Source organism: Protopterus annectens, chromosome 5.part0, assembly GCF_019279795.1.
Source record: "Protopterus annectens isolate FY-2018-M chromosome 5.part0, PAN1.0, whole genome shotgun sequence".
In the NCBI taxonomy this organism is placed as follows: Eukaryota; Metazoa; Chordata; order Ceratodontiformes; family Protopteridae; genus Protopterus; species Protopterus annectens.
Window position 1 is genome coordinate 1519275310 of NC_056735.1, and position 23441 is coordinate 1519298750.

The 23441-nt window shown below is 37.3% G+C and overlaps 1 protein-coding gene across 4 annotated transcripts in view; it reads left to right on the forward strand.

The window, feature by feature from the left end:
* The window catches only part of LNP1 (leukemia NUP98 fusion partner 1), a 626541-nt gene that overhangs the window by 577327 nt on the left and 25773 nt on the right, over positions 1 to 23441 (forward strand). For 3 of the 4 annotated variants that reach the window (XM_044071331.1, XM_044071332.1, XM_044071329.1), the window contains one exon: positions 18812 to 19207. The exons of the other annotated variant lie outside the window; for it this stretch is intronic. The gene's annotated coding sequence lies outside the window, so the exon portion shown is untranslated. Of the gene's footprint in view, positions 1 to 18811; positions 19208 to 23441 lie in introns of those variants that run through there. 4 annotated transcript variants of the gene reach the window in all.

The following is a 23441-nucleotide window of genomic DNA, read 5'->3' on the forward strand; positions in this document are numbered from 1 at the left end:
GGCTGCAGGAGAGAGCTGAATGGGTGGGGCCAACAGTGCGGGGTGGAGCCAACTAGAAAGGGGTGGGGCTATGCTCAAAACCACAAAAGCTGGGACTTTAATGAAATACGCTGCCCTGGGTGCAAAACCGACATTATGAGAGTCCAATCAAGGCAAAATGAAGTGGAGAAGAAAAAATAATATTTCAATAGATTGGCTACATGACAGCTTACTTAATATCTAAATGGAAAAAAAAAAGTTGTGAGGCATGAAAACAAATTACTTTTTAAATATTTTACTAGAATGCCAGTCAAAATCAAGTATAAAAAAACAAACAGCACTCAACTCAAACCACTTCTCCTTGTACTACAGTTCTAATTATAATTTATATTCAGCTTTATAAAAGTACCAAGTAACATGCCGAAGTAGCAATCTCTGTGATACCCCCACTTGTAAAAATGTATTTTATCCAAAAAAGGACTTGCTGTCTGATAACAACTATCTACATGTTTCATGGAGAAAACATGATCAAAGTAAAAAATAAACAGCAAACAAGAAACAAGCTCAAGATAAATTGCTTAAAGGATTACTGCACAGGTTATGGACCACACATGATAGATTGGCATTCTGTTTAGTTTATGGTAAAGCCTGCAAAGATGACTGCAAGTCTCCAATAAATGTAATAAGCTTCTGAAAAATACTGTAATCCTGTCCTTTATTACAAATAATGTCATATACATTTCAATACCCAAGTCTTATACGTTATCTAGTTATGCAAATTTTGTCTGCATGGCAACAACAAAAAGGCTTTCAATGTTGATAATTCTTTAACAGTATGCTTATTAATGCTTACTTGCATCTTATAATTTCAGACAAGTTTACCTGATAGTCATTAAAGCATTACTACTTAAACACGGAGAAACAGGCACTGCAACATGCATTTTCTTAATAATAATAAGAATAAATCAACAGTCTATATGACAAAAAACAGAACATTCTGCAAAATCAAGGACAGATGAAAAGCCACTGTATCTGTGTCTACATTGGATGGGGGGATACTCTGTCTGCACACTTACACTGCATAACTACTCCTTGCCTTGCTTGGACACATCCAAAGTCACTACATGGGGGAGTGGGGTACAACAAGCATGTCACAATTTGAAATGTCTCTGGCTGACAGTGATGGCCATGACACATTTGTCATACTCTCAACCTCAGAGCAAAAATTTGGACAAAGCCATAAATAAAAGTTGGACAAAGGCCCAAAAATAAGGACAATTTTTAAATATTGCTCTTACTACCTTAGAAAGTTAATAAAATAGTAGGTATTGCATTAGTATGAATTTTCTGAAGGGTATGAAGTTTGAAACTCATATCTATCATAATGTGTCATTATATTCTAACTTCAGTCTTCAATGATTTGCTACTAATTTGCCAGAAAAACACATTTTTATGAAAAACAGACCAAAAATGTGATGAGAAAATCTGTACACACACAGACACAATAAATACACGTAGATAAAGGAATATATGCCTTTCTAAAAAATCAGTTATAGCAATAAACTAAACCTTACCAGTTTCAGGATGGATTCCAGAGAGACACACGTATTTAAAAATGTATGCTACCAAAAACATCTCCTAAGACAACATATTAACGCATTACTTACATAAAGTAGTTTAGTTATCAAATAACTGTTTAACTAAATAGCATCTGCATTTTAGTTCAAATTATTCTAAAAGAATAAATTAATTCTTGACTTTCAACACTAACATAACAACTGATCATCTCAGCTTTGAGCATTCCTAACAGAGACTTTACTCTTATTCATTTGGTAGGATATGACCTACCTGTTTTGCAGTCATTCAACAAGCCCTACTCACTACTATTAGCAAACAAAATGCACAGATTCATCCTTTTGCCTCAGATGAAATACCACTGTCATGCCTTTAAACTGTTTTCCTGTGAAAGAAGGAGCTGTTGTTGCTCTAAACATTTTCATTTTGAAACTACACTACACAAACTACATGTTTGTTTATTTGTTAAGTGGTTACAGGAGCTGGCCCAGGCTCCAGAGACCATTTTCAGCTATGGTCTAGACCTAAAGGCAACAACAGCAGTAGTTACATATATAGAGTGTAAAATACAGATAGCCATATAGCCAAATACAGCTGCATTCTAGATAACAAAATCAGCATCAGATGACATATATATATATATATATATATATATATATATATATATATATAAATATAAATAAAAGGATATAACTTAGTTAGTTAGTATTTGAAAAGCCAAGGCTATAATGCATACTATTTTAGTTTGCAAACACCATCAACCAGTACCTCTTCCACTGTCTTTTAGCTAATGGTTCATCATCAATTAATGATGCAGAAAATCTCTGTTGTCCCAAATATAGCATTAAGTAAAGTAACATTGCCTTCTCCTCACTAATATTCTCTATGCAGACAACCCATAGATCTGAACTATGAAAACTATATGAATACATGACTTTAGAAAACTGCTTCTACTTTTACTAAATACACATTGCAGAAATCACTACTTTAGATATTCATCAGTCTATTAAATAACTACTGTCATACCTCTAATGCACTATATTGCCAGTGTTTATCATGTAATGATAATGAGACTACTACTTAAAAAGGGCAGGAAAATGTTGTAACACATGCGGTTTGCAAACACTTTGTACTCAGGTATTGACTGCCTTCTGTACCCAAACTGCTGATTCCCCAACATCATTTCTGGATGACACCAATGCTTTTAATTCCAGTTTAGGTACTAGGACACCCCTGCCTCATGGATATTACTCATAGGGTGAAGTAGCACGCACACACACACACACACACACGCACGCACGCACGCACGCACACACACACACACACACACACACACACACACACACACACACACACACACACACACACCAAGCCCAGCGACCATCCGAACGAACATACCGATCCACACACACACAGCAAGCCCAGCGACCATCCGAACAGACCGATCCACACACACACAGCAAGCCCAGTGACCATCTGAACAGACCGATCCACACACACACAGCAAGCCCAGTGACCATCCATACAGACTGATCCACACACACACAGCAAACCCAACGACCATCCGAACAGACCGATCCACACTCACACAGCAAGCCCAGCGACCATCTGAACAGACCGATCCACACACAGCAAGCCCAGCGACCATCCGAACAGACTGATCCACACACACATAGCCCTTCACCTACCTGACCGAACAGCAAGCAAGCGACCGAACAAACAGACCGATCCATGAAGCGACTGAACAGCAAGCAAGCCCACAATCCAAACACCTACCTGAAGCCCGCGCACTGAAACAGTCCCGCGAGAGCAGCTCAGTCCTCCTCATTGGTCCTGACTGCGGCTGAAGCAGTCCGGAGCTCCTTTGTTGTGTGCAGTCATCACCGCACAGATTCCTAGTACCTCACAGCAATGATTGCTGGGTACCTATGTGTCCATATCAGGACTGCTGGTAAAGGCAGTCTTTGTTTTTATGTTTTACAGATTTGTTATTTTCTAGGTGGGTGGGCTGGTAAAGGCAGTCTTTGTTTTTATGTTTTACAGATTTTTTTTGTTATTTTCTAGGTGGGAGGGCTGCAGTCTGGCAGTCAGATAGGACGAGCCACCCCTAGTTATTGCTATTATACAATGACATTATTTAAGAAAAAAAATACTTACTTTTTTTAAATAATGGCATTGTATAATGCCTCCTTGCTGCCCTTCCACAGCTGTCCAGTATTCTGTGGCAGTTCTGATGTACTGCGCATGCGTATGGTTACGCAGTACATCAGAGCTGTGTGAGGAAGCAACGGAGAAAGGAAGATCTCTGTTGCTTTTAAAAGGTGTCTCGCTATATTAAAAGAGTTTAACATAGCGAGATATCTTAAAAAAAAAAGTAATGGAGATCTTCCTTTCTCCGTTGCTTTTTTTAAAGCTGTCTCGCTATGTTAAATGAGTTTAACATAGCAAGACAGCTTTAAAAAAGCAACGGAGAAAGGAAGATATCCAATGCTTTTTTTTTAAGATATCTCACTATGTTAAACTCATTTAGCATAGCCAGATAACAGCAATGGAGCTCTTCCATTCTCCGTTGCTGTCCAACAAAAAAAAAAAAAAAAGACATACTAATGGAAAAAGTTCCAGGCGACCGGACCTTTTTCCATTAGTATAAGTCTGATTTGCAACGTGCACGCTGATCAATCAGCATGCACGTTTTGGAATATTAATGGGGGGATTGTATAATTTATTTTACTACATTATCGTTTCTGAAGAAGTCCTAATGATCAGTAAAAGATGAAAGTGCTTAAACATTAGTTCAGCCTACGAGTGTTTTTTTTGTTTCTCCGTTTAACAACTAAAAGTTCTTTAGTGATATATATATATATATATATATATATATATATATATATATATGGGTCTACTTCACATCACCTAAAACCCATTTGACTGACTTTCATTTCACAGAGACCAAATCACTTAATTTGTCAAAATACTGAAAACTCATTTGACTGAATCTCATTTCATTGAAAGCTTACAATGCTAAATTTCAAAAGACTAAACAGTAAACCACAGACAAACATGCTCACAACACCAATAACTACCTCTTCCCAGAACTTAAAAACTACTTACCCTCTTAACAGAAACCGGACAATATAAAACCAAATTAAGTGGGGGCTATGGCCCCCAGAACCCCCATTGTGGGGGGCAGTACCCCCCACACCCCCCAACTATATATACTAACTCCAGGATTGCACTATAGTGGGGAATAGAACATATACCTTTTACTTGCCTTACAGTACTCCTCACACTGCTACTACTACTGGGAATGCACAGAACATCCACCATATTACTTTAGATACTTCCCATAAAAATGTAAAGAGACATACCCACATTTAAAAACACTACAACACTACTTTCTACATGACTGCTGGCATTCTGACAGTCAGCACTGTAAGTTACATAAATTCTATTTATTACAAACAAGTCACAGGTGAATGGAAATCCACATCATGTCTATGGCATACAATTCAGTGAAATGAGATTCAGTCAAATGAGTTTTCAGTATTTTGAAAATTAGGTGATTTGGTCTCGGTGAAATGAAAGTCAGTCAAATGGGTTTTAGGTGATGTGAAGTAGACCCATATATATATATATATATATATATATATATATATATATATATATATATATATATGGGAACACTTTATAATCTCGAAATACTGAAAAGCCGAATTGCAGTACCTCGAGACTACAAAGCCGAATGTTGAAAACAGCAAAAGTTCATAATTGCAAATTCAAATATCTCAAATTCACGGTTATGGACTTATGCTACGTTGTTTCTGCGTTTGTGTGTTGATGGTGTGCAGTGCCGTGTGTGGATCTAGATGTTATGTCAGGTATGTGAGTGTTTTGTAAGGGTTTTGAGTGGGAGGTAGAGTGTATATGAGTGTGCTGATATGTTTGATGTGTGTGTGAAGGACTGGAGAATGTGCGTGTGTAAGTTTGCTTTTGTTTTATTGGAGTTAGTATATATATGTAGGGGGTGGCGGGTGCAGGGGGGCTTTCCCCCCTGCTTATGTGTGTATGAGTTGTGTATGTGTGTAGTTTTGTGTTTTAAATTGTGATGTGGGTGTTTTGGTGTATGTGTGGTGTGGTGTGTGCGATTTGTTTGGGTTTTTGAATTTCGCGGTTTTGGTGTTTTATGGATTTGGTTTCATGGTCTCAAGATACTAAAATTCGATGTTTCAGTAATTTGAGATTATGAAGTGAATCTGTACATATATATATATATATATATATATATATATACGTGTGTGTGTGTGTAGTAAGCAGAATTTCAAAGCTTGCAGTTTCAAACACCATTCAGGGAAACATTGTTGTTTAAACCAGGAATAAGTATAGATTCCCATAACAATTGCCACCAAAGTTCCTTATATTCCAAGGTAGTTTGCCAATCTCCCCATTTCAAGGATGGTACCAGACTTTCAAGTACAAAAAACTAAAATTAAAATTAACATATGAAAATAAAAGTTTAAATAAAGCATTATTAGTATCATATTTACATATATTATATAGATGTTCGTAAATCCTACATTTAAGGGAGTTCTCTGTCTTGCCTACATAAAATGCTTGGCATGACTAACAACTAGCTAAGTATTTTAATTATATTCCCCCTGCAGTGAATATCCTTAGGATAATTTGATACTGTCACCTCATCACTAATCTTAATATAAGCATGATAAGAACAAGCCCCACAACTCTCCAAAGTACCACCATTTATATTAAACTTGTTAACCCCTTTTAAAATATTTTTTAAGGTTCCTGCCCCTTTTAAAAACAAAATTAATCTCCTTACCCAATTTGGTCATTAAAGATGTGTGACTACTAACTTGCAAGTTCCCAGTGCTTATTGTAATTTCCCTTATTTTATTGTTATTTCTATTGCTAAAAGGTGAAACTATCACTCTATCAAAATTTAAAAACAGGGGTATCAGTATTATTGTTCCTCAAGTTACAACAGCAAATTCAACAAAACCAAAGTGGAAATGTATGGCAAGAAGAGCACAGATATCATAAAATAAATCCTGGTTTATTGTACAAAATGTGAGCGTTTCGCAGTGATACCACACCACTTCATCAGACATAATATTATAACCACCAATACATTTTTATACAAACTCATTAAAACCAATTGAAACTCATTAACCTATTAAAAAGGAAGAAGTTCCTTCCAAAATTAATTAACTAATTACAATCCCATACCATTGGTGAATCCTGATAGTAAACAATACAAGCATCTTATTTTAGTTTTCTTGACTTTAATGTGGGCTTCAGGAGAACATGATCATTTAACCCATAACCTCTATGTGCCGTCAACTTCAATATCCATTGTAACTCACAATTTTCTGTTCTGTTAATAAGGTCTCCCTTCCTAATACTATCCTTAACCACTTGTAGTACTTGAAACAAAAAAGTATGTGCACTTCCTGCCTGCATTGTGTGTTTTGCAAGGGCATTGTAATCATAACCTTTTTTGGTACAGTACCTATGGTCCCTCATTCTCTCTCGTAGGCATCGGTTTGTTTTGCACACGTAAAATCCAAAACAATACTTACAGTGGGCAACATATATTAGAGTTTGAGTATTACAGTCTGTATTAACTCTAAGTTGCCATAAATATCGAGTTTCGGGATGTCTAAAGTACCTGGACTCATTCACATATACACAAAAAGCACACGAGCCACACCTATGTGTACCTAGCCCTAAATTGGCATTATTTACACTAATAGAACTGAGATAACACAATAGTTATTTTAGTGTCTTTTTATTTTTATAAATAAACCTAGGATATCTAGCTACTAATCCAGTCAACTTCTTGTCTGTAGTTAAAATATACCAATTACTACATATTACCTCTTTCACTATATCTATATCATGGGTGTACGATAAAATCACTGGAACATCTTGTTTGACAGGATTCTTATGTCTTCTGTCTCCTCTAGGACTTGAGAAGTATGGTCTAGCTTTGTCCTGCCTTACACAAACCACTGAGTGATACGCCCTTTCTATCTCCATCTTACCATAACCTCTCAAGAAATTCTTCTTGCAGTGCATGCAATGCTTTATCAAACTCTACATTCTCATGGGACAGTCTAGAGAGACTCATCGCTTGCCCTCTCACTATGTTACTAAAAATATGTGGAGGGTGCATACTTCCCCTCTCTAAATAGGCTGAGCGATGTCAAGCCTTTCTATGCATCCTTGTAGTCCACTTAGTTCCCTCTCTTACCACAGTGATATCTAAATAGTCAATGCTGCTTTGTGACTTACTCATAGCGAATTTCAAAAAGTCATTAGTGTTATTAACTTGGGAAAAAAACTACAAGTGGTTAAGGATAGTATTAGGAATGGAAACCTTATTAACAGAACAGAAAATTCTGAGTAACAATGGATATTGAGGCTGGGTGCACATAGAGGTTATGGGTTAAATGATCATGTTCCCTTGAAGCCCACATTAAAGTCAAGAAAACTAAAATAAGATGCTTGTATTGTTTACTATCAGGATTCACCAATGGCATGGGATAGTAATTAGTTAATTTTGAAGGGAACTTCTTCCTTTTTGATAGGTTAATGAGTTTTAATTGGTTTTAATGAGTTTGTATAAACATGTATTGGTGGTTAAGATGTTATGTCTGATGAAGCGGTGTGATATCACTGTGAAAGCGCGCACATTTTGTACAATAAACCAGGATTTATTTATTATATCTGTGTTCTTTCTTGCCATACATTCCACTTTGGTTTTGTTGAATGGTCTTGAAATATTGGGTAAAAGGGTTAAGAATTTTCTTTTCCACATCCTCAAATAATTTATGTGAATATCTTCTCTCATATAACATTTTCCTAAAAAAACAAACTTCTTTAAGAACTTTTCATGCTTGGAAGTAATATGTGATAGTCTCAACATCTGTTCTTTAATGGCGCTATATTTCTGTTTGTAGGGATGGCGACTCATAAAATAAACAGAAATTAGAAAAGGTAGGTTTACCATGGACAGTAGATTCATACCTTTTCCCTTAAATATTCTTGTATAACTCATTATCCAGATAATTAATACTGTCCTTATTTTAATTGTAATTGAATTGTAAACATTCTCTATTGGAATTATTAAATAACATGAATTGATTCAAACTACCCAGACAGCCTTTCCATATTAAAAAATATCATCCAAAAATCTAGAATAAAATTTTGTATTACATCTAAAATCAGATTAAAAAACAACTTGCTTCTCCCAGACCGACATGATTATATTGGCATATACTGGTGCTGAAGCTGCACCCATTGCCACTCCCTTAATTTGTTTAAAAATGTTTCCTTCAGAAAACAGAAAATTATTAAAAAGTACTGTTTCTATCAACAGTACCAACAGCTCTATTGGTCGAACTTTCAAAGGTAACCAATGCTTGTGAAAACCATTCTAGAACAGTATCATGAGGTATGGTCGAAAACAATTTAATATCATGTATCAATTCCAAAAAGTTCCATGAATCCTTTAAAATTTGTGTCTCATCAATAAAAACTGATTTTAACTTAAAATCTACATATTTAGCAATAGCTTCAGTTTTAGAACCAACAGATGCCACAGCAGGCCTTAACAGGGGGTCTAGTATATCTTTATGTATTTTAGGGATTCCAGAAAAAGATGAAATGGCCAGTTTATTAACAACTATATAGTTATAGTGTTCTTTCGAAAGGTTACCCGACATCTGGAGGTCATACAAGATCATATCTATAGCTTTAAAAGCTAATTCCACCTTGTTATAAGAAACAACAACATACGTTTCATGATCCCATAGTAATCTAAATATCTTTTGATTGTATGACATAGTGTCCATCAATACTATCCCTCATCCCTTGTCAGGTTTCATAACTTGAATGATGTGATCACTCTCTAAATAACTTAATAAATCCATTTCCTGCTTAGTTAAATTATAATATCTGTGGTCGTCATTAAGACCAAATAGGTTCCTAAACTCTGCTTCCCAGGAAACCTCAAAGTTCAAAAAAGCAATAGCCAGGGTATTGAAAGTACTTTACCTTTTTAAACCTCTAATATGACACTCCTCACCTTCAAATAATAATTGAAGGTTCATTTTCCTAACATATAATTTCAATTCAATAAGTAAATTAACTAAGCTAGTATTCCTAGCCTGTATAAAAGTAAAACCATTACAGAATAAACAGGCATAAGTAGCATCTACCTTTAAATTACTGCAATTATAAATTTTAATACCTTTATAAACAGAAATAAAATTGTCAGCAGTGTTCAACTCCAATTCATTTCTCACCCTCAACCTGCCCCACTGGTAAGCATCCTGATTCCTCCCTCTCCTTGAATCAGGTATACTCTTATGGTTGTTGCATTGTGATAATCATTCTAATCACCTCAGGGGTGAAAACTAAAAAAAAATCATTAGTATTCAAGAATTCTTTAACCCCAGGTGTCTCTTCATTAACAATTTTATTTGGTTGGACAGTGTCAAGGTCACTAAAAATCTCATCATTCATAGAATAACCGTACACATCTATTTTATTCCTACCTGACTTATTTTTTAAAGGATGAACATTACCCGTCTCATTATTCTTCTTGTCTCTCAAAAGCTTGTTACATTTCCATTCATAGTTGGTTTTACATTTGTAATTAATTTTCTTTATAATATTATCAAATTTGTAAGATTTACTATCAAATAATAAGTCACTGGTGATAAATATCTCCAAGTCCTCAGTTTGTTTTGTCAGTATCTCCATTACTCGATTATTGTCCCTCATTAAAATAGAAATAAGTTCTAAACTGGAGCGATTGAATAATTCCACCAAGTCTTGATGTAACACCAAATCATCAGTTACTCAGTTCAGACATTTGTAGAAATTAGCTCTTTGGGAACTATGTGTTTCTTAATACATTCTCGTAGAAAACCATTATCAAGTTGTAAAGACTTAAATTTTCTCAACTTCTTCTCAAACTTAGCAAAACAGTTGTCTAGGGAAGTATGTGTAATAATATTGTCCCATCCTCCAGTTCCAGTAAACAAAAATAATTGGTTCAACTAGTCAATGAAGTCAGATTTATTAATATAAACTTCCACAGGATAGAGATCAAGCCTGTTCCATTCCAGTACTTGGGCATCAACAATCAGGATGTTACATGGTTGTCTCTCTGGTATTGTTTGAGCATCAGATGTCAGATTAAAACTGAATTGACTCAGAACTTTAATAGCATTATTCATCATCTCAAGATTAATGTTCACAGCGCTCAGTCCTTTGTTCATTTGAATTCCTCCACCAATCATGCTGTTCCGCACTGAAGGATTTCCTTCACCTACTCTAGAAGCCATGGTATTGTCAAAAAATTACAAACTAAAAAAATAGTAACAGACAGGCACCAAGAGTCGGAGAACAAAACAGAGCATGAGAAATGAAATAAAACTTTAAAAATGAAATTTATTAAGAGCTTTTGTCCTATATAACAGCAAGGACTTCATCAGAATAAATACATCAAACATCCACTGTTAATTAAATAGAACTCCTAACACCATATGGCCGACCAATTCATTCCCTTAAAGAAACATTCTTAAGTATCATACAAAGTAAAATAAAATGGTAATCAATCATATAAATTAGAATTATAATAATATAACCTTTGGTAACAAAGAGGGTGTATATATATATATATATATATATATATATATATATATATATATATATATATAAGTCTAGGATACATGATCGAGTAGCATGTGTCCGAATCACAAAACATCAAAAACACATACACGAAAGCACTTAACATCAAAAAGCGCTTCTGTGTATGTGTAGCTCAAAAAAAATCTACGTTTCTGCACTCCACACCCCCCCACTTTAATATTCTCACTCCGAGATCGCACTACAGTGGCGAAAAGGGAATTTTCCCTTACCCGTACTGTAGTCCAACATACAAAACAGGCACACATACACAGAAGCGCTTTTCGATGTTAAGCGCTTTCGTGTATGTGTGTTTGATGTTTTGTGATTCGGACATATGCTAGTCGAGCATGTGTCCGGATCCCATATATATATATATATATATATATATATATATATATATATATATATATATATATATATATATAAAATCATAATTTCAAAGATCGCAATTTCAAAACACTATTCAGAGAAACATTGTCATTTAAACCAGGAAAAACTGCAGATTCCCATAACAATTGCCACCACAATTCCTTATATTCCAAGGTAGCATGCCAATATTCCTCTTTCAAGGATGGTACTACCCTTTCAAGTATAAAAAGTTTAATTTGTTAAAATTAATACATGACAGTGAATGTTTAAATAAAAGCATTATTAGCATCACATTTACCTATACTTTATAGATGTTCTTAAATCCTAAGTTTAAGGAGTCTCTCCGTCGTGCCAAGATAAAATGCTTGGCGTGATTGGCAACTAGCTAAATATACCACCCATGCAGTATTGCAATTCTATTTCCCCTTACAGTAAATATCCTTAGGAAAAATTGTTACTTTTCACTAATGTTAACATAGAAGCATAATAAGAACAAATTCCACAGCTCTTCATAGTACCACCATTTATATTAACCTTGTTACCTGCTTTGAAAATATTTTTAAGGTTCCTGCCTCTTTTGAAAACAAAATGAATCTCCTTACCCAATTTGGTCATTAAAATATGTTGATTTTTGTAAATAACTTATTTCATTTATTTATTTTTACATTTTTTAGCCGGGTTAGTCTGTCTGGGTTCTTAGAAGCCCTTTTTCAGCAGAGACCCACGGAGAAAAGCTCCCCCCCCAAAAAAAAAAAGTTTAAGTAAACAAATGGTAAGAACAAAGATAAACACAGATCACATTTTAAGTATACATACTTCTGAAGTAATTACACAACATGCAATAAAGGAATATATAAAATGGATAGAAATACAATACAATAGATATATGGAAATGTTCATATAGTATGGCAAGAAACTAAGCAGAAATATGGTAAGACTAAGGTCAATACATTGCTGAACCAAGGTGGTAGGCATGAAGTAAGTAAATATACAGATAAAGTTGTGTGAACTTTGGAAGTTAATAAATAAATTAAAGAACAGTAATAAGGGATTATGGGAAGTGAATGCAACATGAGCTAACTAGTATGGAATATGATGGGAAAAAATGTGTAGGTAGTAGTAAGAGAGAGAGCTAGAAGTGATACAGTTAAGTTAGGTTATCCCTGAATGTTTCTTGGGTATTATTTTAGAGCATGAACATATCCAATTTGATAGGAAAAAAGATTTAAGCTGTTTCTTGAAGGCATTTTGCCTTTAAGTAGTCTAAGGGCTAAAGGGAGTGTATTCCAATTTTTTGCAACTGAGTGACAATAGAGTATTTTCCCAAAGGTTTTGTTTGGCGTATGAACTTCAAGAAAGTATTGATTAGTACTTCTTAGTGGGCATTGAGTATAAAGTGTCAGAGAATTTGCAAGGGATGGGCAGGATTTAGGATTGTTTAGTATACTGTGGGCTATAAGGAGTTGGGATTGAGGCAGTAAGTTGGAAAATTCAGGCCAGTGTAAAGTGTTTAATGAGAGGCAGTGATGCGATTAATAAAGTTGATTTGCAGCAAATCTGGCTAGTTTGTTATATGTGGTTTCTAGTTTGGATATTAGGTTACTCTGTAGATGGTTAAGAATAGGTGAAGCATAGAGCAGTGATTGGGCAAGGGATGGCCTGGATGCACAGGGAAGAAAGTTTTTGTGACGGTAAAGCAGACCTAGTTTTTGGTGTTTTTTTTTTTTTATTGAGCTATGAATGTGATGATTGAATTTAAGTTCATCATCAATTATTGCTCCAAGGAGTTTTATTTGGGTGTCAACAGAAATTTTAGTTCCATTAAGGGATGTTATGGAAAAGTTCTGTCTTGCATGTTCCAGATTTTTATGTAGGAAAAGTAGTAGCTTAGTTTTGCTCGCATTTAACAGGAGTTGGTTTGATTGTAGCCAGTTTTCAACTGAGTGGAGTGAGTTTTGTGTAAGGGATTGAAGGATTACTATGTTGTCAGCAGAGTTGATGATGGTCGAGTTATCTGCATACTGAATAAGACTGGATTGGGGGCAAGATGAGAAAAGGTCATTGGTAAATACATTGAAGAGGAGAGGGTTCAATATTGATCCTTGTGGGACCCCTGTCCTAACTGCTAGAAAGGGGGAGTAGGAAGAGTTCCATTTAATGAATTTCATCGGAAAGTTATCCCTTGACTGGCTCCCCATCCCTATATGACAGAGGCAAAGTGTAAGTACTCGGTCACCTATTCCGTACATACAAGTCACCTTACTATTACTTATGGGAAAGTGTAGCTAATTACTTATGGGCAAAGCGTGGCCAATTACTTATGAGCAAAGCATGGACAGGCTTCAAAAGACCCGCTTGGACCATTAGCCTAGTAACAACCTATGAACCTATGAGCTCTGATTGACTATTCATACTTCAGTACCCGGGTACCCATGGTTATAACAATGTAATAACTAAATGGCTGTCATAAAATATATGTTTATTCCTCAATTCTGCACATGTACCAGTTTAATAATTTCTCCCTTTAGCCTGACAAGTGCTGCAGCAGTTTAAACTCAGTGGTAAGTAAACATATTTCATTTTTATTTTATAAAAGTGATACAATAAAAATGTAATAAAAGAAAAAGCTGAAGTAATATGTAAAACAGTTAATGTTACATTTGTCTTTAAGAGGAGCTTTTCATAAATCCCATAGCTTTAGTGGTTTACTAAGTGCCCTGTACTTTATGTATGACTAAAATCTTGCAAATATTGTCAGACCCTCAGACAAATGTTTTTGAATGAAGACATTGATCAGGGTTTATAATTTATACTCTGCTGTTTCACTTCAGAATGAAATATAGTGACATATTTATTTTTAATCAGCTGTTAAATTTTTCCCTTCTCTTTTTGGTGCTAGTCCCCCATCCCCTACCATGTTTTGATGCTCTTCTCAACCTCCTCAGCAAGGCAGAGAAGATATACATTCATGCCAGCACTGGTTCATCTTGGCAGTAAGCATTGCTTTATTTTGTTGGTCTACCCTTTACCCCACTGCTTGCAAAAAATTAGCAATCATGTGAGTATAGTTTCTGCACATGTTCCATCATGCATAAACTTTCCATTGCACATGATCTGCCAGTGCTTCCCAAGACTTTTGACTTCCTGTGCTAGAATTTCTGACTTCCACCGGTGGCCATAGTCTGACTGGAACGTCACTCTCTTCCAAGGATTAATTAGGTTCATAGGTAGGTACTAGGCTATCTGCCCAAAGGCATTTATAAGCCCAGCCAGAATGTGTTGGCTTTCCCCACCCCCCCCCTTAGATTAGTTCCCTGTGCCTTTGTCCAGCAGAGCCACTGAAGTGATCCCCAGGGTAAATTTTCTGTTTCCCATCCACTTGTTAAGGTTTCTCTTGAAGAGTGTTAGCGAGGAGCTCTGCCTAATGTAGATTGGAATCTTGTTCCAAAGCATGGGAAGTCTCTGGGACAGGAACCTATCCCTCCAGCACGTCTTATTTATTGTTGTGGTGAGGTTTAGATCCCTAGAGCATGTGGCTCAAGGGGATAAAGTTTTCTTTAGGTGAAGCATGTCCATCAATTCTGGGTTGGACATGGCCTTGTATGTCAGGCAGAGATCACCTCTGGGTAGGCGGTATGCAACCGAGTACAGCTGGAGTTTCTTCAGTCAAGCTGCATAGGGCATCTGTTTGAGGCCAGTGATCCTCTTCGTGAGGTACTTCTGTGGTCTTTCCAGCTGTTGCAGATGTCTTGTAAGATACATCCCAAATGGGGCATTGTACTCTATGATGGGTCTGATGAGTGATGAGTAGAGGGGCACAATGACCTCTTTTGATCTGGATGCAAACCCTTTTGTGATTAGGTGGGGCCACACAGAAGGTTTTTCTAACCACTTTGGCAATGTGATCAAAGGAGAGATTACTATCTACTTGGGTCCCCAGATCCCTTATTACGTTTTTTGAATTTAGGGGGCTACCACCTATGTGGTAGTTTGTGTGTACTTTGTTTTTTCCAAAGGGGATGACTATGAACATTTTGGAATTTAACTTGAGGCCATGATTTCGACATCAGGTATCCGTCTCAGTGAGACCCTTTTGGAGGATGCCTGTGTCAGCCAGAGAGTCAATTATAGCCCCTTGTTTGCAGTCGTCTGTGAACTTGGTCAGCCATAGTCCTCCTATGCTTGCTTGCAACTCTGAGAAGTATATGCCGAACAGGAGGGGTCCTAGGACTGAGCCCTGGGGAACACCACTTGTAACCAGTTTAGAGTCAGACCTAGCTCCCGCAACTCTCACCATGTGGGTTCTGTCCATGAGCCAATTGGCAACCCATCTTATGACATAGGGGTTTATGTTCAGGCTGGTGAGCTTGTCTATAATACCAGAATGGGAAATGGTGTCGAAGGCCTTTGCAAGGTCTAGGTATGCTGTGTGTACCACCCCTTGGTAACTGTCTCAAAGAGGTCCACCAGGCTTAGGAGACATGATCTGCCCTTAACAAAGCTGAACTGGGTAGGGTCCAGTGTTTGGAGGTTCCCAATGTCTCTTGTTAATGAGTTCCATGATGAGTCAGGCTTATAGGGCGATAGTTCCCAGGGTCTGTTGTGGCTCCACCTTTATGGAGCGGAATAACCATTGCTGTTTGCCACTCTGTGGGTACGTAGCCTGTGGAGAGGCTGAGTTTGAACAGTGTGTTTAGGTGAGGGGTTAGTTCATCTTTGAGCTCGTGTAGGACACATCCTGGGACACCGTCCGGTCCCATTGATGCTGTGTTTTTGGCTTTGGAGAGGGCTGTTTTAACCTGAGTGTCTGTGATTTCAGGGACTCTACATTCTTCTGGTATGGTTATGGGCCCTTTTGGGGGTGAGGGGGGTGAAGTTTGCACTGAACCTGTCTGCCAGAATGTTGGCAATATCGGTTGGTTCTGTGTATTTTGTGCCATTCTGCATTAACTCTGAGCAGATCTGAGCATTGCCACTTAGATTCTAGACATAGCTGAAGAATGCCTTGTGGTTATCTTTGGAGTCCTTGGCAATTTTTCTTTCGAAGCTTGCCTTGGACAATTTTATGAGGGATCATAGTTTCTTGCTGATACTGATCAGGGATGTCTTCCCTTCTTGGGATTTTACTCTTTTCTGTACTAGTTTCCTCCTTCTGTTGTATAGCTTGTTTTGGCAGAAGTCCACCAGACTGGTTTCCTTTTCTTGGAGGAGTGAGTCTTGGTTTTGCTTGGGATAGCATGATCCATGCATTTTTGTAGGTGCCCGTAGAATGCATTAGTAAAGGATTTTGCAGCTTGGACAGCGTTATCCTTTAGCATGGGGGCCTTGAAACTTTCCACCTCGGTCTTAAGTAATGTGAAGTTTGCTTTTGAAAAGTTTTTCACAGTGGTTTCCTTGTCCGGGGGTGAGGGAGGAATGTGGATATCCAAAGTGATTTGTTTATGGTCAGATCTAACCAGTGAGGGGTTGGCCTCCAGTATGGAACACCGGTCACACATGTTGGTGATGACCAGGTCCAATATGTGGTCACCTCTGGTGGGAGTGTTGACCAGTTGATCCAGGGCATTTGAGTTTATAAACTCTAGGAAATGCTGGGCAAGGGAGTTAGTACTTGAGTAGTTCTACCAGTTAATGTTTGGGTAGTTGAAATAACCCAATATTAGGGTGTTTGGTAGGACCTTTATGTTTCCCAGTCTTTCCAGAAATGTGGAATGGGGGTCCTGGGACATGGTGGGTGATCTGTAGCAAGCTACAATTTGAATTGCAGTTTTGCCTATTGTTAGTTGCATGTGGATGATTTCTGAAGCATCGTGCTGCACCATTAACCTGGAGGTGTGGGTATCCTTGATGAATATGGATACTCCCCTGCCTTTTGTATTTTGGTCCGGGTTCTGTGGCTGAAATGTATGGTATGAGTTGTAGCCTGGTAGTGCTGGGGTGCTCTCTAGAACCTTAAACCAGGTTTCTGTTACTGAACATATATCGATTTTCTCCATACTGAGGAGTGCCTCAAGTACATGCATTTTGAGGTTTAGACTTCTGGCATTGAGTAGCATTACCCTCAGATTTTTTGTTACTTGTGCTGTTTACGGTGGTGGGTTTGTCTTTTGAGCCTTGCCTAAAAAAGGTACTATGGGGGTGGCAAGAGCCTTTGCCAGTATTCGAAAGCCTAAAGGTGACAGGTGCAAGCCATTGCTAGCGAAGCAGCGTAGCTTATCGAGCATGTCATCCCAGGCAGACAGACACTGGATCCCTTTTGAATGACACAGAAATGTAGCCAATTGTTGAAATTGATAATTTTTTCTTTATACCATTGTATCATTCTTGGGGAGGACAGGATGCTGCTCAGAGTCAGGGTCATACTGGCCTGGGCTACGTGATCAGAGAGCTCTTCCATAACTCTTTTCATGTAGTCTAGGGAGGTACGGCTCAGGTCATTCACACCAACATGGACAATGACAGAGTCGTATTTGTACTTGTTCTGGAGTGACCTGAGTGCTTGTGTTATGTGGTGGATCCTGGCACCTGACAGACAGCTAACAGTAATCTTTTCCTTATTCAGCCTAGTGAGTGGGACGTCAGTGTGCCTGACTATAGAGTCACCTATTACTAGTATGTTGGGTATGTTATTTTGCCTTAAGGGCTGTGATTGTGTGGCACGCTGGTTTTGTGAAGTATGTGTTTCATGGTTTGTGTTGAGGGGGTGGAGGTTGCTTGCATGTCTGCTTTGGAGGTCTCTGTTGCTTATGCAGATGTTTATTTAGAGCCTCCGAGTATGTTTTAGTGTATTTATGTGTGTTTTTTGCCGGTGCTGGTTTAATGGGTCTATCTGAGACTGGTGGTGTGATGACAGTATTTCCCTTCTCTTCTTGACTGTCTGACCCAGTCTTGGGTTGAGAGAGCTTAGCCTCCAGTTTGGCTGTATAATTGCATCTCTCGCATGTATTAGTGTTTGGTGGTGGTTAATGAATCAGCATTTCAGAACCTCATCTACCACAGGCAGCTCCTCCATTGTCTGGGCCATTAATTGAATGTGGGCTTCCTGGCTCACACTCAAGGCTCCATTTCTTCTGTGACACAAAATGTTTTTGATTATTAAATAACATTATAAAATGTCTGGTAACAATGCACATACAAACAGTTCTCATTATATTTTTTTTTATTGTTTCAGTGCATTATGAAACAACTATAGAAGAAGCATAAGACATGCCCAACATGTCATCTACAGATTGACACACTTGAGCCTCCCCACTAATCATCTCCTTAAGTGAAGCCTTGTCTATGACTGATTTGCCAGTGCAGAAAAAAGAGGTGTAATTTATACTTGCAGAAAACTGCCAGACAGACAGTAAAATGTCCTTATGAACTGCTGAAAAAGAATCAATCGTTTTATGAGGAAAAGCATCTTTCCTAGTTTGTTGATATAAAGACACAATGGTTAAGCATATTAAAAACATTTTAAGGTGTATGGTGTTCTCTTTATGAAAGTATGACTTTTGAAACTCCTGATGAAAATGTAAACAATAGCTAGTATCTTCACCAACAATTAATAAAACATTTTACTGAATGTTGTGATATACTAACCTTAAGCGGTTTGAGACTGCAATAGCTTTCATTTTATAAGAGAATTAATGTGCTTGCATTGTATAAAGGTAATTTTTAATCACATAATTTAATATAAATAAAATTAAAATCTGGCATATAAAAATGCAGTACAATACAAAAGTTCATAGATTTGCTTGTTTTAGTGTACCAACAAATAGCAATATAACATTACTAACCAGTTAAGAAAGCTGCCTCACAAATTTAGATTTATTAGAGAAGGAAACAAAGAAAGAAGGCAAGGAACCAGGAGATACATTAATTAGTCCACAGTGCTTACCAGCTTAAAGACTACCAGTACAGTCCACTGCAGTAATTAGTAGGGTGCAATTTTAAAACATATCCCAACACAGAGAGAGACACACACACACACACACACACTCACAGACACACACATACATGCATATACGTGCAGAGACAGATACACAGATGCACACGTGCATACAAAACTCACACATGTGCAGGCACAGATGCACATGTGCATCACACAAAAAATGCCCACACATATCCAAACAGACACACAGATGTGCATGTGCGCACACACAAGCACATAAGTGCAGACACACAGGCACACAAACATGTACCACACATTTGCACAAAGCATTATTATCTTTGTTTTCTCAGTGGAGAAATGTTCTTAAAAGTGGATCTTCTTGTGAAATTCTAAATTGGGAAGATGTCTGTGGGTGATGTCTTCAACTATTTGACTGGCATAACTTCAGTATTACTAATATGTACTAGTGGACCTAAAATGTCCATGGAAATAAATTCAAGTGGTATTTTTATGATAAGTATTGGGATCAAAGAACCCAGGGTAGGGTTATGGAAAATAAATCCAGAAGTTTTCTGTCTTATTAGCCCTGGCCAGTAAAATCTAGCTAGTACTCTTGCCTTAGTTTTGTCCCTCCCTTGCTGACCTCTTAATATGTGACTAAATGGCAACTTTGTTAAATGTATCCTATAAGGTTTTGGCACTTGCACGTGATGTAGACTTACCTCCCTTTCTTTCTTTAATCTATATAAAAGATCTTTTAACTCAGCATGTGGTTAAGAAGCAAAGGGAACATCTTGCTCACTTTCTTACTCTGCAACCTGGTTATGTTGTCTCTTGCCCTGCTTAAAGTATTATCTTCCCATTGTGATTTTATTTAAAGTTTATGTTGCTTATATGTCGAGTAACTCAGGGTTACTTTCACCAGTTGCATCCCTTGAGGTAAAGGCTATAACTTTCTCCCACAAAAACACTGGCACTACAGCTTTTGATATGGCTTCTTCTACAAAGAGTAGTTTTAGATGAAAATCTTCATATGCATTGTTATTTCTGCTATCTGTATGGCAATGTTGACAGCTCTGTTTGCCATGTTGTTGCAATTTTTATATCTTATTATGAGTGAACAACACCTTCTCACTTTTTTTTCTTTTCCTATGTTGTCTTTATTGTTCTTTTTTCTGTAAAGAGTGTATCAGAACAAAATGACCTTCATTTTTCCATTACTTACTGATAGCTGTTGCTTAGAGTGTCTTTGTTTGGATCTTCTGCTTTGTACCAGCAGAAGTAGGCTCAGAACTCGACATTTTCCAGCTAAGCTCACTTCTAGTACTCATTTATTTCTCCTTCTTCCCCCTATCTAACCATCAGCTGCCACCATATCTACTCCTCATTTACTGGATATACTAAACCTGACTTAGCCTCCCATTGGATTAACTTAAAATCATATCTAGCTCTGGTATCTAGCTCTGGTGAGGAGACTGAGGAAGCTAGTGCAATGTCATATTTTTGCTACTACCACCCCACATCAGCCTTTCAGACTCCATGTTATTGCTGTGTTGACAGATGCATGCGCTCTTCTACTAATGCACAACCTCCAACTAAGCAGTATACCCGTTTGCAGCCCAGAGCTTGTCAGACCTTTATTGCAGTGATCTCAGGCTACCTCCCTCCCTGAATGGGTGAGCCATTGTCAGTCAGTCACTCCCACCCCCCCATGAGGCCCCAACAGTGCCTGTGCCACTACTCGAAACATGGTTTTTTTGGGTCACAGTAAGGACTTTATACCTCTGTGTCATGGATCTGGGTTCCTATTAGATTTTCGGAACTCCGTTAACGCAAATGCGAAATCATCGACACGTATTGCGTGAAATACATAATCGTTGAACGTGCAAAACTGCAAAATTTGAAATGTCGAAGTGTTTTGGTTGGCCCGTCTGTGGTATAGCTCCGTAAGGTAAGTGTGCGATAGTTACAGACCTTAGGGTTAGGGTGCGGGTTAAGGTAAGTGTATAGATAGGTAATGTGTGTAAGATTTAGTGTACTGTTAGAAGTAGGGTTTTGTTAAATGTATTTATGTGTATTATTTATTTTGTTTGGATATATCTCCATAGGGGAAGTGTGCGGTAGTTACAGATCTTAGGGTTAGGGAGGGGTTAAGGGTAGTGCATAGATAGTTGTATATGTGGGGTTTAGTGCAGGGTTAGAAGTTGAGTTTTGGTGCTTTACTTTAGGGTTAGGAGTAGGGTTTGGTTAGTGTATGTATGTGGTTTATTTATTTTGTTTGGATAGGTAGTATGTAGTGGGTGGTGGGGTTGGCGGACTATGAACGTTCGATATTTTAAATTTCGCTGTTTAGTGCTTTTGGTATTTTTGTGGTTTGAGTAATACATGTCGCTGTTTTGGTATTTGATGTAATGGATTTTCATTGTTTTAATACAGACCCCATGGGTCCACAGCTTTTAATACTCACTTTGTTCTAAGGGTCCTCGGTTAGATTCCCTACTTTTTCTATGTTTCTATTTTTGTCTCAGATTCTGCAGTAATGTTTCTTGTACAACTTTGCAGATTCTATCATGTATTGATTTTTACTTCGGGGTTCTCTATCATTTTACCTTCATTTCCAATAATATCTCTTACAGTTTTATTTTTATTTTTTTCTTCTCTATAATTGGGACATTGTTTGGATACCAGACAGGATCCTTTTTTATTGTCCAACCACAACCAGATTCTAGCCAGTGTTGTAGCTTCTGTACCAACTCCTTTCTCTTAGTTTTTGTTCTGATCCTCTATGTACATCACTGTCTTACCCTTCTTCACATTTTTGTACTGAACAGTGTATGGATTCTTGCTCCTCACCTGTTTTCCATAGTATTTTAAAATGCAGAATATCTCTTCCTAATATAATAATACATACATCATGACACATATCAGTGGCAAAAGGATGTAATAATTTTCCTAGAAATGCTTTTATTCTTTGGTTTTCACTAATCTTATGCTTACATACTAGGGTACATTAAGGGTAATCATGCTTCCAGAGTCTAGTAGGGTTTGAAGCTCACTTCCTCCTAAAAATTGTAGCTTGGTTTTAAGGCAATGACGTAGTGCTGACCCCATTATTTTAGCTATAATTGTATCACACTCCACAGAAACAGAGTCGTATGTAGCACACATTTCAGTTTTCACATTTCTACTGCTAGCATTTTCTTCAGTAGTAGTAGTACAGAACTTACCAATATCAGCCTCCTCCTACATTTGAAATAACTGAACTTGTTACTTTTAGATTTTTGGTTTACAGAAGATAACATTAAGTTTATTAAGTCTTACAAGCAGGCAGTAAGGATTTATACATGGTGCCATCAACAAGTACGCATTCTACTAAACTTATTAATACATCAAGAGTTCTTGAGATCAATTTGCAACAACCATTTTCCTCATATTATGAGTCAAAACTCTTTTAAATCTGTGTACTGCTAAAATTTCTAACATTTTCACTTTGCTGTTGATATCAGACTATAACCGTAGCGTCAAATTGTGCTTAAGTCATTCTTCTATACTCTTACCACTTTGTCAGCATTAAAAGTCCAGTTATAAAATGTTATACATTGTACTTTGGAGATTATTACACATCTGGAGAAAAGTTCTTTCCTATGTTTGTTATAGTTCATGCAATCAATTCCCTCCACATCCATACACATTCCCAATGTTTCTTCTGTTGGCTGGAAGGGCAGGATATTTGACCATCTGCTTGGTCCCAGTTCTCTGTGATGGTACAACATTCAAATATCATCAGGTAAGATTCCAAGTCACCTTCCTTAATTAATATTTCATAGCAGACACTGTCTTTGGAGTTGGTAGTGACAGTGTCCAGCACAACTGTAATATTCATTGTTTAGTGTTATAGCTTTCAAAACTCAGAGCTCAACAGGGC